General features: G+C 37.3%; 1 long non-coding RNA gene across 2 annotated transcripts in view; it reads right to left on the bottom strand.

Moving 5' to 3' along the window:
• LOC125610572 overlaps positions 1-18,235 on the bottom strand; it is a 265,267-nt gene that overhangs the window by 92,284 nt on the left and 154,748 nt on the right. For both annotated transcript variants that reach the window (XR_007340574.1, XR_007340573.1), the window contains exons 3-4: positions 12,577-12,782; positions 10,032-10,181 (exon numbers count right to left, since the gene is read on the bottom strand). This is a non-coding gene — a long non-coding RNA (uncharacterized LOC125610572). The remainder of the gene's footprint in view (positions 1-10,031; positions 10,182-12,576; positions 12,783-18,235) is intronic.

The raw sequence follows: 18,235 nt of genomic DNA, 5'->3' as shown, positions 1-18,235 counted from the left end.
GATTTGTTCTTGCTTGGATTAATTCAAAGGAGTTTAGATGACCACGGTGTAGATAACATACTTTGTTAGTTTTTTGTTGTTAACAATTATTGTGATTTTGTGGTACCAAAAAAGGAAGGAAGGAAACAGTCATAGGATCTTAGTATAATTCAAGAAATGCAATTACCTCATGAAGAAAGAAATGCAGAGTAGCCCCAGAAAGGTAAAATATATAGAATTCTTGCCTTTTTAGTGACAGAATATAAGATACACATGGTTTTGTTTGTTTTCTTTTTTAAAGTACTTGGTTGATGCTAAGTAGAGCACATGAGAGAGGGTGGTGTGGTGTAAAATAGGTAGGGTCCAGAGTAGGAAGGGCCCAGGATGAAATCCCAGCTCTACCATTTACTATTTTTGTGATGCTGGATAAGAAACTGAATCGCTTTAGGCTTTTCTCCTTCTATGTAGGTGGATCTAAAAATAATTAACTTAGATGCGTTTTTAAATGTTAAAAGAGAAAGTAAACACAAATTGTTTCTTCTGTAGTAAGGCTCTTTCCTTTCCGCTACATAAAGTCTCCACACTGTCCCTTTAACTTAGGATAGAGAATGCTAGGTTTTTATGCAATAGAAGAGAGCTTTAGGTTCTTGACAAAGGTTGGAATAGAGAAAAGAAAGAAAATAGTAAGCAAATATTAAAAAAAGAGGTACAAGAAAATAAAAGTGAGAAATGAGAAAAAAGAGGAAGAAGAAAATAAAGTTACTTCTAATCTCTGATGAAGCCTGACTCAATTCTGGGATATTTACAATAATGATGACTAAGCCTTTTAATATATGCCAACATGGGGCCAAGATTCACATCCAGCAACATTTAATTTAGAAAGTAGGAAATGCTACAATCTGGATAGGCACATACCGAGTTATCACAAGAAAATTTATTTCCACATATGAAATTGGAATAAATCTATTTTAATGAAGGCTTCGATTGTCCTTTCCTAGATTAAACCATATGTAATTTGAAGAATTCTGATGTGCTTCATTTTAAAACATCTTTAAAATCTCTGGAAGGCAACTCCTTAAGATATCACACACTCTTCTGAGCACCCACGAGTGAAGTGTGATTCAAATTAGTCCTCAAGCTGTTCAAATAAGGAGCTGGGCTGAAAGTATCACAGTTCGAGGAGGAGATGTATGCATTTTTAAAGTCCCTTATATATTAGACATAAGCCTGAACAAATGGACTAAATAATGAAATCTGAATGAATAGTTTAAACTAACCAGTAACCTCCTCTAATACCGATGCACATCAATATCACTAGGAAGACAAAACCCCCACGCTCATTTCTGATGACTACTGCCATCACCTTTCCTGAACAGGGTCCTCAAGAAGATAGGATTATTTTTGTGCTTAACACCATCAAGTCCTAGGGGTGCTGCTAGACCTGAACTGACTTCTAACTGGGCCCACAACCATTGTCACCTCCCTTCTAGCTTTTAACATAACTCCATAATCAGAATATTCAGCAGCAACAGCAGCCTTCATTTGCAAAGTGCTGACGTCTCGAAAATAGTAGTGACTACTTCCATTGAACCAATAGAGACTTGCCATGGTGGAAGGATCCTACTGATTGGACGTCAGGATGCACAGCTCTAGCTGTACTGTTAACGTTCAGAGGTAAGTCACTTGACCTTACTGACCCTCATCACATAGTCAAGGGGTTGACCAGCTCATCTCCAAGGTCCTTTCCTGCTCAATCATCCTGTGATTCTATAATGTACTTGCTAAGTGGTTTGCCTAATCACACAATTACCCAGTGGTCCTCCTGAACTGGAAGTGGATGATCACTTGTCAGGGGCATTGTAGAGGGTATTTGTGAATGAGCAGGGTCAGATTATAACCTCTGAAGTCCCTTCTAACTCTGACTCTGTTCTGGTTCCTGGGTCGGCCGACTCCTGGCCCAATGCACTATCCATCAGGAGGACATTACCTCCTCTTGGAAGCAACCAATTTCTAGTTCATTAATACAGAGATTGCAAGCATTAAAAGCAGGACCTGTGAGTGAATGATAAATATAAACCATTACAAACTTGTCCTCATACTAAAATAATTACATACAGAATTATTTTCATCTCATTGTAAAATAATTCTTGCCATGAGAAATAAATAAGAGAAAACAGAGGCATCATTTTGGCGCCCCCAAGTGGGGATCTATGATGGCTGCAGTTAAATTACACATAAGGCATTCAGGGGCAACCTGCAGCCTCTTGGATGGGACCTTTGGCCTTCTTGCACTGCCCAGGCCTGACTTTGTTCTACAAGGTCTTCTAGAGATTTTGAGTCTTAACACAGAGAGCTTACAGTTATCTGGAGAGACTCCATTCTGAATATCTCCAGGAGTCTATGTTCTTTACATGGATTCCAATTGACTTGGAAGTATTCCCAAAAGTACAGGCTGATCTATGAAGTGGGTCCTCAAATAAGTCTGACTCTACCTGAATTAAGGGTCTTGGAGCTATTTAGCTCTTTTTGCATTCAGAATAATAGAAGAACACACCATCTCTTGGAAGAGGTAAGTCCCAATCAATACCCTGGCTTCATAGTCTGTGTTCTCCAGGTAGAGATCCTGAATTAGAAATACCTGACAAGACTTTGACTTCACTTTGCTAGCAGACTTATTTGAAAATGTTTATTGTACATGCTGAGGCTCTGATGTCATTTTATCACAATAGCCAATGACCAAATAGCATGCTGTGATAGCTCCTCGGAGGAATAGGCTTTTATTTAGGAATGAGGTATGCATTTTCAAGAATTTTTTTTCTAGTGTTTCATCTTCATTTGAACCAGGTGTCCAGAAGTCAGTATCAGTATTACTTATTTTGGACAAGTTTCTTGACTTCACTATTTTTAAATCTCATAGCTTCTGCGAAATTTTGATATTAGTTATTAATAGCTTGTAAGATTTTTTTTTCAAGGACAAAATAGAATTATGTACATAATAAATCATAAAGCATAGAGTAAAACACATAAAAGACCAAGAAATATCTAATTCAAATCCATAATGTGTCATGAGCACCTGCTCTGGGAAAGGCAGTTGGTTAGATAAACGATCCTCTAGCCAAGGAGATTTCTACACAGAGTATGCAGATGGAAACAAGCTGCATATATGCCAGGCATGTAGAAGCCCTGAAAAAATAACTGAAGATAGAGAAAAAAAAGAAAATTAATACTACACAAAGTACTCTCTTAATGATTCACACAAAAATGCACCAAGAGGCATTCCAAGGAGTGTGTGCTTAAATGATACATGATCAGTTTCCAGAACCTGCAACATAGAACTTCAGAAGATACTGTTCTGGATTAAAATGTTCTGCAAAGACTTTGTGGGAAGGGATGAATTTAAATTGAGAAGGGAAAAAGGAGGTAAGATAATTGTTTTAACATTTCTATATTGGGAAAGTATATAAGCAACTATAGCCTGAAAAATTAGGAGATTTTTTTGAAGAACAAGTTAAGTTTTGCAAAATATTGGCAATTGTAAATAACTAAAAATGTTAGATGAAAAGAAGGTATGAGCTATGAAATATGAGCCAAAATGTAGATTTTGATTTCTTATTACACTTGATGAACAGCACAAATATTTATCCTATAGGCATAGATGAACAAAGTTAGTACAAATTTTTTATCCATCTACATTTCTTCTTCCTGGATCTTTGACAGCTATTACTAAGTGATCATCACATTACATTCTCTCCTACTAAACCTTAACAGGACCTCAGAATCCTTCCTAACACTTTAGACAGAAATTGTCATTGAATAGGATTGACTTAAAAAACAAAACCAGCTTGCCACCCCTGCACTAGTCTAGACAATGAAAATGGAAAAAAACCAATACATTATAAGGTAGGGTGAAGAATAATTGGAGAGGATTATGATTGGGGAGATGGTGACCATTTAATAGCTGTGTACTAATTTAGAGGTGAGATTCTGTAGTGTTCTCTAGTTCAGTCAACAAACGCTCATCGAGTGCTTGTCATGTGCTAAGGTATATGGTACAGTCCGAGGACTAGTGAGAAGTAGAATAATGACAATAAATAGACAACTTGAAGGCTTGTGTTTGGGGGTCTGAAAGATCACAATGACAAAAGCAAAATCAAGAAAACAGCAGAAGAATGGAAAGTCCAAACTGTGTCAGAAGTCAACGAGGTTGGGGTGGGAGACCAAAAGAAAATCCGATGGGTAAGATTTATGATGAAGAAATACAAACTAAGGGGCTGGGGATGTGGCTCAAGTGGTAGCACGCTTGCCTGGCATGCGCAGGGCGCTGAATTCGATCCTCAGCACCACTAAAAATAAATATTAAAAAAATTCTCTCTCTCTAAAAAAAAAGAAAAGAAAGAAAGAAAGAAATACAAACCAACGAAGCAGTAAAAGAGATATCCCATCAAGAAGGCACAAAACTGCTGATCCTAGCACTAGAAGAAGACTGAGAACCAGGATCACCTAGAGTTCTGGGAAACATAGGGTGGAAATTTTACAGCAGAAATTGTGGTCAATGGTGGGCACGCATGACTGTGATGAGGTTGAAGTGGGTTTTGACCACTAGGTGATCATTGGTGACATGAAGAAACATTCAACAGAAGAAAAAATGCATTTGTCTTGCAGAGTTGCATGGAAAAAAAAAATAGCACTAAAGGATTAGTGGGAAAGGGTGGTGTAGCAGAAAAGGGAAAAAGGAATGAGATGTTAGGCAAAGGAGGCATTGCAGAGTGGAGGATGCCTGGCTATGTCGAAGGGAGAAGACAAAAAGCCATATACAGAAGAAAAAATGGAAGGCTTTGGAGAGGGGACGATGGGTTGAAGGAGCCAGGTCTTGAGATGGAAATAGAAAGTAAGGTTGAAAATTTGTGTAGGAGTCTGGTAAGTAACACAAGAGGAGTATCCTTTTGTTCAAGGTGTGGAGATAGGAAAAGTCAAAAGAAAAAAAATATTGAAAGATTTCTAGTTAATATCCTTAGTACAATAGGAAGTGTAGCAATTAGTAGAAAGGAAAGACTAGAAAATAATAGAACATTAAATTCAGGTGTAGAATGGGGGAAAACAGGACAGAGTTGTTTTCATATATTTACCAAATGTTTTTCATGTGCTTATCATGTGTCAGAAAGAAGGTTAGGTGATAGAATCCAATAATATACAGAACTGAATTGTCCCTTCCCTCAAAGATCTTATGCTGTAGGAAGGAACATAGATTTTTAAAATAAAATAAAATAATATCATTGAAAGTCATAAGTGGAACTACAAAGATACAGAGAGATCAGAACTTAAAAGATCTTTGCATGGCAGAGCAAAAGTCTAGCTGTGATTCTAAGCACAGAGAAAGCTACTTAAGGATTATTTCATTTTGGTTTCGATAGCAAATTAAAAGTATATGATAAACTATTTTTATTTCTTAAATTTGTAAGTGGTGCTGAGGATTGAATCCAGTGCCTCACACATGCTAGGCAAGCACCCTACCACTGAGCTACAACCCCAGCCCAGCTATTTACACTTTAAGAACTTTCTTTTTTACAGTGTGCAGAATACATTAAAGAGGAAACAATAGTGAACACAGAGAGAGCTGGTGGGAAGCTGCAGGTGTGGAGACAATCGTCGTGGCAGTGAAGATGGAGATATTATAAAAAGGTGATTTGGCAGCTTTGGAGAGAAGTCAGGCAAGGCCTGCCAAAGGATCCAACATGGTAAGCAAAAAGTAGATTCCCAGCCTCATGCCAAGGCAGGCACTTCCATTCCCCAGGAAAGAGTGATGGACTGGGAAGGGATCTGGGGAAAGCAGAGGAGGATATGTTAAGCTTGAGATGTCTGAGACAGAGATCAAGCAGGAAGTTTAATGGGAAAGAAGGAGTACAGGTGACAGTAGACATAAATCAGGGACAGATACTCACAATGATTCTTTTTTTTTTGGTTACTGGGGATTGAACTCAGGGGCACTCAACCACTGAGCCACATCCCCAGCTCTATTTTGTATTTTATTTAGAGACAAAGTCTCACTGAGTTGCTTAGCACCTCACTGAGGCTGGCTTTGAACTCATTATCCTCCCGCCTCAGCCTCCCCAGCTGCTAGGATTACAGGAATGTGCTACCATGCCCCACTCATGATGATTCTTTTTAATGAATGGAAATAATTGAGATCACCAAAACAGAGCATGGAGAGAAGAAAGGGTGAAGGGCCCAAGTTCCCTCAACCTGTCCATGTGGGGAATGCAACTAATAATGAAGCAGGTAGAACTTCATCTGAGGTAAAACCCAAAATTCAGCCCTTAACATCCTCATCCAAAATGAGATAATTGCCCCACCTATCCTGTTGAATTGTGAGGACTAGAATTATTACATGGAATATGTTGAGATCAGTGGTTGGTTTTATAAAAAAGATCAATTGGCTGTCCTTATTATTATTATCTGAATCAGAAGATAGACCACTCAAGAAGCAGAAGAGACCACAAAGGAGATTGATCATTCTGAAAACTATGTAAAGATGACTGAAGTTAGGGTCTGTGGGCTGGCGTGGAAGTAATTGCTACCCTGGATACCTAGACATTGCAAGAATGTTCCTGGTGATTGCAGAGTAGACAATTTTATCCTACCTGGATCTTATGAAATGTAAATCCTGAATTTTTCAAGCACAGAGGAAAATCACTATTTATTTATCACACACTAATGGATCATCTGCTATGTGCCAGGCACTTTATTTTGGCCCTGGGAATAAAGAGATTCATTCAGAAGTTGGCTACTTTGGGTGAGTTCACAATCTAATGAGGCATGAAGGGCAGATATAGTTCCTTAGAGTTTTTCTATGGCTACATACAAATTAATATTGAGCCTACAATAGGGCGCCCTAATTTGGCTTTGTATAAGGAAGAAATATACGAATAATAGCAGTAAAGATGACAAAAACCTAAGTAACGTAGAGGCCCTCAAAAATTTACTGCAAAATATAGAGCAGCTCTTTTAACAAAGAACTAATAAAAGCAAAACTCCAACATTAACGAAAAAGAAATTTTCCATATCCCATAGTTACAAATTTTTATTTAAGATTTTATCCTCCTATATATCCAACTGTAATGGCTTTATTCTGGCTATTATATCCAATCCCAATACCCCAAGGTGTTTTTCACACTATAAAGCATCTTCTTGCGTATTAGAGTAAATTAGTTAGCAAAAGAATGAGATATTAATCCTGTAAAGGTCACATCATCTTGATTACAAGAAGCCAATAAAATGGAATTCTTGCCTTTAATGGTTGAATGTCACAGAGGGAAAATAGACAGCTTTACATTTCCCTCTGTAATGGAGTGATTTTTGTTCTCAAATTATATTCCTCAAAGTACCGCCGGTATTTGTTTCTGAGGAAAATGACAGCAACGTGATCCTTGCAACGTGATCCTTGGAGAGGTTGCATCATCTGAGGAAGAGAATCAAACATCCAGCCCCAAGGAAAACAGCACTGCCTGTCCTCAACTTAAAATGCTTGGCACTTATTCATTCACAGGAATTTTCTTTAGGATTTTGATGAGCATGAACATCCTTTCTTCATTCCGTTTCCAGACAAGGCAACCAGGCAGAGAAATGTAGTCACCTGCCCAATATCACAGGCTCCAGGGACTCTAGAACCACAGGGAGGGTCATTGGATTCCCAACCATTGCTCAAACATGGGTCTGGCTGCTTCCATCTCACCTCATCAAAGACAATTTGGCTGCTCATTTAGATTTCTCCATTTATAATAGAAACTAAGGACAACTTTATTTTCCATTCTGTCCTAGATGCAGTCCATGGATATGACATCATCATTGAAGTGATGCTGCAATTAACTGTAGTCATTTTGTGCTAGGCTCAGGTCTAAGTGTTTGATAAATTATTTCATAAATGCCCCCAACAACCCTCTGAGATACCTACTAATATTACTTTCATTTTAGACATCTGACAATTGAGGCAGTGTTTTATATGAAATAACACAGCTGGTAAGCTGTGGAGCCTGTATTTGAACCCACAAAGGCAGGCACCAGAGGCCAGTGTTCTTAACTACTAAATCACCTTGCTTGTCAATGGACTACATAATATTATCTCCCTGTATAGGTTTGTGTGCCAACACCCTGCATTGCCCTCTCTAAGCACAAATGAAAATGCATGCATGTCACCAAAAGTCCCTAATGAATGGAAGAAAATGCATAACTATGAATATGACACATGCTTACGCTGTAAGTGCAAGAGGATTATGAGAAGTTTTGCAAACTTGGTGACCAGATCATGAGTCTAGAATGAAAGAGGTTTGAACTTTTTCTCTCATCTCTCCCTCAACACTTGATTTTAGCATTTTTGAAGAACACAAGAAAAAGTGTCTGAGCAAAAGCATGAATTTAAATGATAATAAAGTGTCTGAGCAAAAGCATGAATTTAAATGATAATAAATTATTATTTGTTCCAAAGCTTGATCACTATGTTTAGTAATGAATTCTCAGATCAGAATGTGTAGCAACCAGAAAGACTGAGATCATTTTGAGTTGGACACAGGAGCAGTTATCTGGACTCTCCCTGCCACATATGTAAGGTAGCATTTCTCGTGGTGACAGAGAGCAACTAAGTCAGACCCCTTGAGTTCCAATCCTTGCTCAACCACTTTTGCTGTCTGAACTCAGCCAGGTCATGTAGCCTCACTGAGCCTTTTACAGTTTCTCCACTGTAAAAGGATGAGTTAAGAGCACCACTATCTACCGAATTGTTGTGTAGCAAGGATTCAATTTTTTATTCTCATATAAAATTTAGAGAAGTGTCTGGCACCTAAGAAACCATCAAGGATGTGTTAGTTATTATAATTACTTTGAATAGAAGTGAGAGAAGTAGATAAAGGAGGATAGAGGAATAACAGTGACAGTAATCCCAATACTGACCATTCTGTTCAATAGGGAAGCCTCTGTCCCTAGTACAGCATCCCACCATATGGGATGGAGGTGGTGCAGACTGTCCCAATCACCTGCCAGGGCCCCCACCTCTGCTTAACTACTCATATCTACTCTAGGGAAAATGTAAGAGTATACAGATGGGCCAGTTTTGCTAAAGTTTTGGGTACCTTCTCATCTCAGTTTCAGCATTTCCATTTTCTCTTAGTTTGGGACAGAGATGCTAATCTATATCAGATGTCCACAACATATTTTAATATTATTAAATCCCATCATTTGGGTGAGTGGTAATGGATAGAGAAATGACGCAAAAATAAATCAAACCTGAATTTTGCCTTTTTTGAGCTATGGTTTATAATTGGTGTGGGGGATGTGAATTCTATCCTTCACAGGCAGCTGGGTAGGTTGGAACTGGGTGAAGATGTACTGAATTGTCACGTTGCTGGAGGACTCCATGACATCCAGCACTGCAGAGCATCCTCCAACATGAGAGAATTCTATATGTCAAAGAGTAGAAGTGCCCCGCCCCATGAGAAACACTGAAGCAAACTATGGGAAACAAACTTCAAGATGATAGAGCATTAGAAACATACAAATAAAATTCTAAAAAATTCAGAGATCAAAGGTGACCACCTACTGTTCAACCCTGGAAAGACTTTGTAACAACATTAATTAAAGCATTGTCATGAAGAATGGATAGTATTTGAATATGCAAAGAAAGGGAGGAGAGAGCACATGAAAATTTTGGAGTTCTGACCATGCCTTATAACTAGGATAGCCATTTAATATCTTCCAAACCAGCTCACTTTTGCAGGGACTATACTAATTAGCATCCAAGACAATAAATAAAAAGGGAACTGCCCAGGCTAATTGAAAGGCATAATTATCTACTTAGAACACAAGCTGACAGTGAGGAAAGAAATTTTGGCTTTACCCATGACAAAACTAAGGCAATAACATGATACAAGGCTCATAAGTAGATGTGGACAGCACCAGGATGAGACCCAGTTTCCGCAAGTGTCAGAAGGGATGAGACAAGTGACCCAAGACATGATGGCTGATTTCAGCTTGTCAATACCAACTAAAGATCTTTGGCCATTTACCTGCTTCTTTTGGGTGGTGTCCTCTCACCTGAAGTGGAATAAGTAGGAATATGTGATCTTCAAAACTGTAGCGTGCTAGCCTGGCATGCGTGTGGCCCGGGTTCAATCCTCAGCACCACATACAAACAAAGATGTTGTGTCCACCAAAAACTAAAAAATAAATATTAGAAAAAAATTTTTAAAAAAATCTTATATAGCTCTGATGCTTTAATATTATTTTTCCCAAAATAGTCAGAGACTCATAAACCCCTTTCCCCTACCTCTAGATAGGTTAATTCTATTCTTCAGCTCTTGTGTTTTTTCCCCATATTTTATTGATGCATTATAGTGGTACATATTAATGGCATCTGTTGTTACACATTCACACAGGCACATAATTGTGTTTTATTTTATAACCAATGGAGCCTTTTCCACTATAATGAAATATGTACCTTCCCTGGTGGGAGGACCTTGTGTTCTTCAAAAATGCTAAAATCAATGTTGAGGGAGAGATGAGAGAAAAAGTTTAAGCCTATGGAAATTTGTAACAAGAGCTCTAACAAAAGCAAATAAAATTCTAACTCAGAAAAAAAATCATGCTGAATTTCAAATTTAAAATAATACTACAGTAGATATCAGACTTTACTTTTAAATAAAGGTAATGATGCCTTGGTTGAAGGGGTGTGTGTAGAATAGTTGAGGTCATATGCCCCTGTATTTGGGAAACCACGGAAACCATGCAATATGAACTTCCAAACAGAATGCATGGACAAACTAGGCGACAAAAAATGCCAAGGAAGATGTTGAACATAGTGGGTGTTCTTGTCCAGCATGCTGGGTACCACTGTGCTTGGATATTAGGAGATTGTCTGATATGACTTTAGTGTCACAAATCATTTAAATACTGGAGAAAATAGCTTATGAGCCAACTCATTTCTGCATTATAATAACATTGTTCTTCTATTTACTGACTATGAACTCATTTGCATAAGAGAAACATGGATAGGAGGAAAAATTGTATCTGCACAGTCCCATTTATTTCAGCCTATTAACGCAGAATTCATTCATTCATTCATTCATTCATTCCACATGTATCATGTCCCTGCATCAGGCAAGGTGCCATACTGAGGCTCAGGAGAAGCAAAAGCATGAATTGAAATGATAATAAATTGTTATTTGTTCCAAAGCTTGATCGCTATGTTTAGTAATGAATTCTCAGATCAGAATGTGTAGCAACCAGACAGACTGAGATCATTTTGAGTTGGACACAGGAGCAGTTATCTGGACTCTCCCTGCCACATATGTAATATTCTGAAGTGGGCTGAGGTGCCTTTTTTCCCCTTTTCTTGTTAAAGTCGTTCTCTCAGAAACTGATTTGTTTTGTGCTGTTTTTCATTCACATCACGATCCAATCAAACCACAGAATATAGGAAAGATCAAAGTAGTGCAGTCTAGCCATCTACAGTAATTCATAGAATATATGAGGCATTAAAATTTTCATTCCTCATTCTTATAAGAAAGACTATAAAGGTAACCGAAAATGATGCAGAATATGAATTCATTCCTGAGACAATGATTGTAGCAAGAACGGGGAGAGGCATAAACCAACAGACCCTTTTTTTGCCTGTGTCATAATCCCTTTGTGAAAAACAGTTCTTGCCTGTGTCTTTCACACTTTTACTTTTATCCTTGATCTCTTCAGTTCCTCTCTTATCTAAATGGTACATGAAAAAAAGCCCAGAAAAGTTTTCGAGTATTGGCTCCCTACATTTTCATCCAAAGCAATCTTACAGCATTCCCATAAACACAAGAAAAAAGTGTCTGAGGCTGTGCCTAGCAGATGCAGAAACAATTGATTGAAAAATGAAAACTTAAACAACAAACAGGAGAGGTAGGCTATTATTCTGCAGTACACCAAATCCTGAGTTTTATGCTCTATGTTGTATTTCTTTCTGTTTCTTAACCATTTATATTCCAGTATATATTGTATTAATTCTCACATTTTGGTGTAACAAGGCAAGTCTGCATCACTGAGAGCAAATAAAAGGGAAGACATCACCTACACTTAGACAGATGATGGGACATAAACATCATAGGAAGGGACACGTCTGCAACATTGCATATCTGGAGCACTCTCCGAGTTAAGACATTCAAGAAATTCAAGCAGGAAAATTTTTTGAAACTTTTTTTCATTCTATTAAATTTCTCTTCCCACTAAATAGGGAATTCAAGGAGAAAATATTATTGCCAACTTGTTTCATTAAGCAAATGATATTCAAAAGGAAAAGAAACTTAGTTTGAGTTTTAATTTTTGAATAGAAGAATTTTGGTTCAAACTAATGGAAAGGTAGATCCTCTCTGTGTGGCATTGTCTAAGGCACCCATGGTGCATGACTTCCCCACCCTGCAAGGCAGGTACTGGTGATATGAACTGTGTGACAGGTGAAGGGATCTTGGAAAAAAGCTGTACCCAGGGCCCTGATATCCCTGAGGGTCCCAACTTCCGATTACAAAGTTGAGGGAATTCCTCTTCTCTCATCTGCCTTTTTTTGTAGTGGTTTCTCACCTACAATGATAACTTCTCATGATTCATGAGCCTTCCAGGGACCTTTGCAGGAGCCACCTGTCACACCACGAAGCATGTTGGAAACAATGCCATGTGGAGGGAATTGATCCATGTCATGGATCTGGGTTCACATTTCATCGCCATCTCCAACCAAGTGGATGAATTGGGACATATCACTTTGTCTCTCCAAACCACAATTTCTTCACCTGTAAAGTGGGAATAAAAAACTGACACCATGGCCCTTTTTTTTCAGAATAAGATCAGAAAACATACTTAAAATATTAGGTACAAATTCGTGTAAACTCTGAAATGACTTGGGGTTCAAATGCTGCTGTAACACCAGTGGTCATTTCATTTCTTGATGACTTATCTACCAAGGGAAGATCATAAAAACACTTCCCTCTTAAGGTGAGTTATGAGAGTTCATTATTTGCAAAGTGTTTTGAAAAATGTCTGGCACATTCCAAAAATTTGGTCTTATTTTATCCAATATTAAGGTTCTGACACTCAGCTTCTATGCATAATGCACAGTACTAAGATAATATAGTCCTTGTCAGTAAATAAACCACATATTAGTAACTAAAGATAAAGAGGTCCCACAAGCTAAGGTTCTGTGTAAGATACAGGGAAGAAATGTAACCACAAAATTTTGGAGCATTTTGTGTTATTCTAGGAGACAAAGACAGTACTATAGAAGGAAAAGGGAAATAAAATATGCCTTGACTTGAAAATGACTTGGTTGGTGAAATTTAGTGGAGGGTTTGGAGGAAAAATGGGAAATTTTAGAGAAACTGGATACAAAGGGGGAAAAAATCTAATAAAGTTGCTGCTATAGATCAAGCACTCAATGAGACTTAAATTTAGTTCACAAACATTTACAGAAAAAATCACTCTGCATTCAGTTACACCAATGCTAGGTTGGCATACCAACTGAGTGGAACAGTGGTAGAGACTGCCCCAGCAAGGAAAAGAATGGTATTATTAATATTGCTTAAAATTGCCAGGGCATGAGGATAATAAAGCTGTCCAGCCTTTAGTCCTGTTATTATTGTTTCAAAGTTCCCTGCAGACCATTCACCCAGTGTCCAAGGTAGACTCTGTTCACTGCCTGGCCTTGGGTCTTCCACTGACAACAGCTCAGATGCACCCATTTACAAGGGACATGCGATGTACTGAAAACCAAATAGATGGAAAAATAATAAGTATTCAGTAGGAGTCACACATTTTAATAATCATCACAATAAACTCCAATTGATATATTTAGATGCACATAATAAAATAATTTTAAATTCAAAACTCAAAACAAAAATTGATGCTATAGGTAAAAAACTAATAGTAGGATTGAAAAATTTGGCAAGTGAAAATACATTGTGGGGTAAGGAGGTCTTTTTATGTAAACAACATATCAAAATATCTGTATGTTAATGGGATTGGTCCCAGAGACAGAGAAAGAAAAACTTATGATGAAAGAGGAGGAAGAAATGATTTTACAGTTAAATTTGAATCTCAGATAAGCAATTATAATAACATTAATATAATTATATCCCCAATATTGCATAAGTATATTTATATTAAAAATTATTGATTGTTTATATGAAATTCAAATTTAATTGGGCGTCCTGCATCTTATTTGACAAACTCACCAATATGACAATATCCATTGAGTGAACATTTTATTTAACTCTCTTTTTTGGGTTTCTCCTATGCATCCAGCACAGCTTTAAGCATTGAACAGAGGCAGATTCACCATAGAAATGAGAGATCTTAAGCTTCTATGGCTCTCATTTGTACAGGTGACCCCTACAAGGTCAGTGGAGATCAAATGCCTTTGTAAAATTTATATAGATAATATATTTCAGCTGCAGTTGATTTGGATCACTGTTTCTGATCAATGATTTTCATTCCAAAGCCCTAACCCTCATATATGATGATGTTGCAGTAGCTACAAATAATTTTGCAATTCTACTATAGGGAAGTTAGTTGAGGATACCCTTAGTTTGTGTTTAGTGGGCTATATTTTTGTAATTTGCAGTCCCTTGCATGTTAACCATCTGGACATGGCTATTTCTTCCAGGAATAGTCATGTGCTTATTCATCCAGTCAAAGTTTGTATCATGATACAGCTCTCTATGCCAGAAATATATGTTTAAATGAGGGAAAAAAACGGATTGAAATGGACCAAGCCAGAGGCTAGCATGCAACACTTATTCTTCCAAATTAGAAAACTTCTATATGAATAAAATTTGATTGGCATTTCCCAAATTTGACAACAATTCTTAAAGTTTCTATGACTTTACCAATAAACAGGAAGCAAATGTAACTTTTCCAAACTATTAAAAATGTGAAATAAATTTCAACTAAGTATGCTTTTCTTTTTATCTTTTCTATGAAAATTATATTGCAAAATCATGATTTAATATTGACTAAAGAGTATACATCAGGGCCTGGAGTTGTGGCTCAGTGGTAGAGTGCTTGCCTGGCATGTGTAAGGCACTGAGTTCGATCCTCAGCACCACATAAAAATAAATAAAAATAAAACAAAGGTATTGTGTACATTTATAACTAAAAAAAATCTTTAAAAAAAGAGTATACAGCAAAAAAGGTGTGAACAATTCATTTTTTATTTGTGATCTTTCCATCTATAAACTTTTTAAAAACTGTAATTCAGTTGTAATTTTTCTTGTCATTCTAAATAAATACCAATTTTCATACCTGATTTTATGTTTTTAAGAGGTACAAACAAATTGTAGAAGCTTTAGGCCTCACAAAACCCATATGCAATTCTGAAAATAGTAGCAAACAAATTAGATAAATTAAAAAAAAAAACCCGACTTACATGGAGTTTAAATTTTAGTTTGGAAAACAGCCAATAAACAAAACATATAATGCAGTCAATAGTATATGAGATGGTGATAATGGATGTGCAAGGGGAAACATCAAGAAAGAAGAATGGGAAATGCCAGAAGGAGTAGAGGTTCAACTTTCAACACAGAAGGCTCAATGAAGCCCTCACAAGAAGAAGACATTTGCAAAGACTGGCCACTGTGAGGGATGTGGGTATCTTGAGGAAGTAGGACTGTGGGTATCTTGAAGAGGAGAAAACCACAAGTAGAAAATCACAAAGCTGGATTCCGACTGCCTGGGGAACTGCAAGGAGGCCGGTGTGGCAGAAGTACAGGAGACAAAGCCAGAGATAGAGATGGATGTGAAAGGACACCTTGTAGGGCTACCTTGTGAGCTAATTGTGGGTAATGTGGATTTAACCCAAAACAGGAAAATTAGAAGATTTCGAACAAAGAAATATGATGACATGAGTTATGATATAAAAGAATAACTCTGGCTGCTGAGTTGTATAGAAGCAAAGGTAAGAAGACTTGTTAGGAGAAAACTCATTCATTTAAGAAATGCTGGAAGTTTACCAGGGTTGTCAGAAGTAGTCCAACCTGGGATCTCCTTTGAAGGCAATCCTGGCAGATTTGAGAAATAGAGGAAAAGATAACCTGAGAAGAAAAGGAGCATCAAGGATGACACCGTGGATGTCAGTGTGATCAAAAGGAAGGATAAAGTTGCTATTTCCTATGTTAGGAAAGACTGCAGAAAAAGCAAGCTTTGAAGAAAAATCAAACTCTTAATTTCATGATGTCATTTGGATATTCCATGAACAATATCAGGTAAGCAGTTGATTATATATATCTGAAATTCAGGGAAGAAGTCTATATTGGAGACATAAATTTGTAAGCCATTGGAATATAAAGCTGTCCAACTAGAAGAGATCACCAAGGGAGTAAATGTATAGAGAATAAAACCATCCAAAGGCTCATCATGGGGCATAAGTCTAAGAGACTGGGGAGATGATGCAGAATCCCCAAAGACTGAGAAGGAACTCCTGGTAAGGTAAGAAGAAAATCCAAGAAATACCTTATCCTAAAAGCTCAGTAAGGAAAAGGTTATAAAAAGAAAGGAGATATCAACTAAGTCACATAATGCTGCTAGTCAATTGAGTCAAGACCTGACTACTAACCTTTAGATTTGGCAAAATGGAAGCCATTGGTAGTATTCATAGAAATAGTATATATGGAGTTGAGCAGTAAAAAGCTGGATTGCATTAATTTCAAAGGAGAATGGCAGGAATTAAATATGAGTGTAGGCAACACATGGACTCTTGTTGTAAAGAGGATCAGGGAAATAGGGCTCTAATTGGATGGAAAAGTGGGGTAAGAGCATCTTTTTATATAATTGACATATCAAAATAATTGTATGTTAATGGGATTGGTCCAGCACAGACAGAGAAAGAAAAATTTATGATGAAAGAGGAGGAAGAAATGATTTTATTAGACAAAACTAATCATGACTAGGAATCTGTCATTTATTTATTGAGAACTCACTATCAAGCAAAGCACTATGTACTTTGTTCATAAAACAATCATTTGTTTCTCAAAACAATTCCAGAAGGTAGGTATTATTATTTCCCATTTTATAAAGAAGAGTGTATACTATGTTCCTGTGGTTACACAGACGATCAAAGGGAAATTTTAATTCAAGCTGGTGTGATTTCAAGTTTCTTTCATCTTTGAAGTCTCTGCTATGACACAACAGGCTTAGTAAATATGTAGTCAATATTCTGTGCAAGTGTGACTATATGAATGAGGAAATGTTGACTAGAGATCTTCCTCAAGTTATAATGGGATTACCTCCTGATAAACCCATCAGAAGTCAGATATATTGTATTTCAAAAATGCATTGAATATACCTAAATTTCTGAGCATCCTAGCTTAGCATCACCACACATTGCATCAGTCATTCACTCTCATGACAGTATGGCTAACTGGGAGCTACAGCTTCCTGCAAAGCCCAGTATCACAAGCGTATCACACTATGGAAAAGATCAAAATTCAAAATCTGAAGTATGGTTTCTACTGAATACATATCATTTATGTACCATTTAAAATTTAAAAATCCTAAATTGAATCATACATGCATTCATGTATATACATGCATACATATAGATTGATATGCACATACAGGATTGCCATGGGCACTTTGGGGATAAATAAAAAGAAGTAAAGATTGGGCTTTCTCTTTCTAGACTAGAAATGTTTTCCCTATGTCCTATGAAAGACACCAGCAAAAGGAAGTTACTGAAGCCAAGTATCCATTGCTTCCCAACTTCCCAAGTGAGTAATCCACCCAAGGCAGGAGCATTGGAACAAAGGACATCGATAGCTGATACCACTTTTGAAAATCTCAGGAAAACAAACAAGGGAGAGTCCTCGGCTAGGGGTATATGTGTTGTGCATTGAGTCCATAGGTTAAGGCAGTGAGTGGTTGACACAGCTTTGTGTTACAAACTGAATTTAGTGTTAATAATTAAAACTCAACAATAAGACAAATCATCTTCTCCATTAATGGAAATCTTACTCCCTTTGTAACTGAATGCAATGGATTTGCTCCTTGGTGATTGAAAAGCCTACACCCAACCAGGAGAGAAAAGAGTGAATAAAGGCTTATTAATTGCAGCAAGTAAGGAGAGCACTGGAGAGAATACACAAAACAACATCCTCCTGCACAGAATAAGCAACAGACTTTTATTGGGAAAAGTAATAGATAGTCACACTGGGAAGACGCATCATGGCATGAAGAGGCAGGCACATTCCTGAGC

Source organism: Marmota marmota, unplaced genomic scaffold, assembly GCF_001458135.2.
Source record: "Marmota marmota marmota unplaced genomic scaffold, marMar, whole genome shotgun sequence".
In the NCBI taxonomy this organism is placed as follows: Eukaryota; Metazoa; Chordata; class Mammalia; order Rodentia; family Sciuridae; genus Marmota; species Marmota marmota.
The sequence above is the reverse complement of the archived record's forward strand: the minus strand, read 5'-3'. Positions and strand labels throughout refer to the sequence as shown.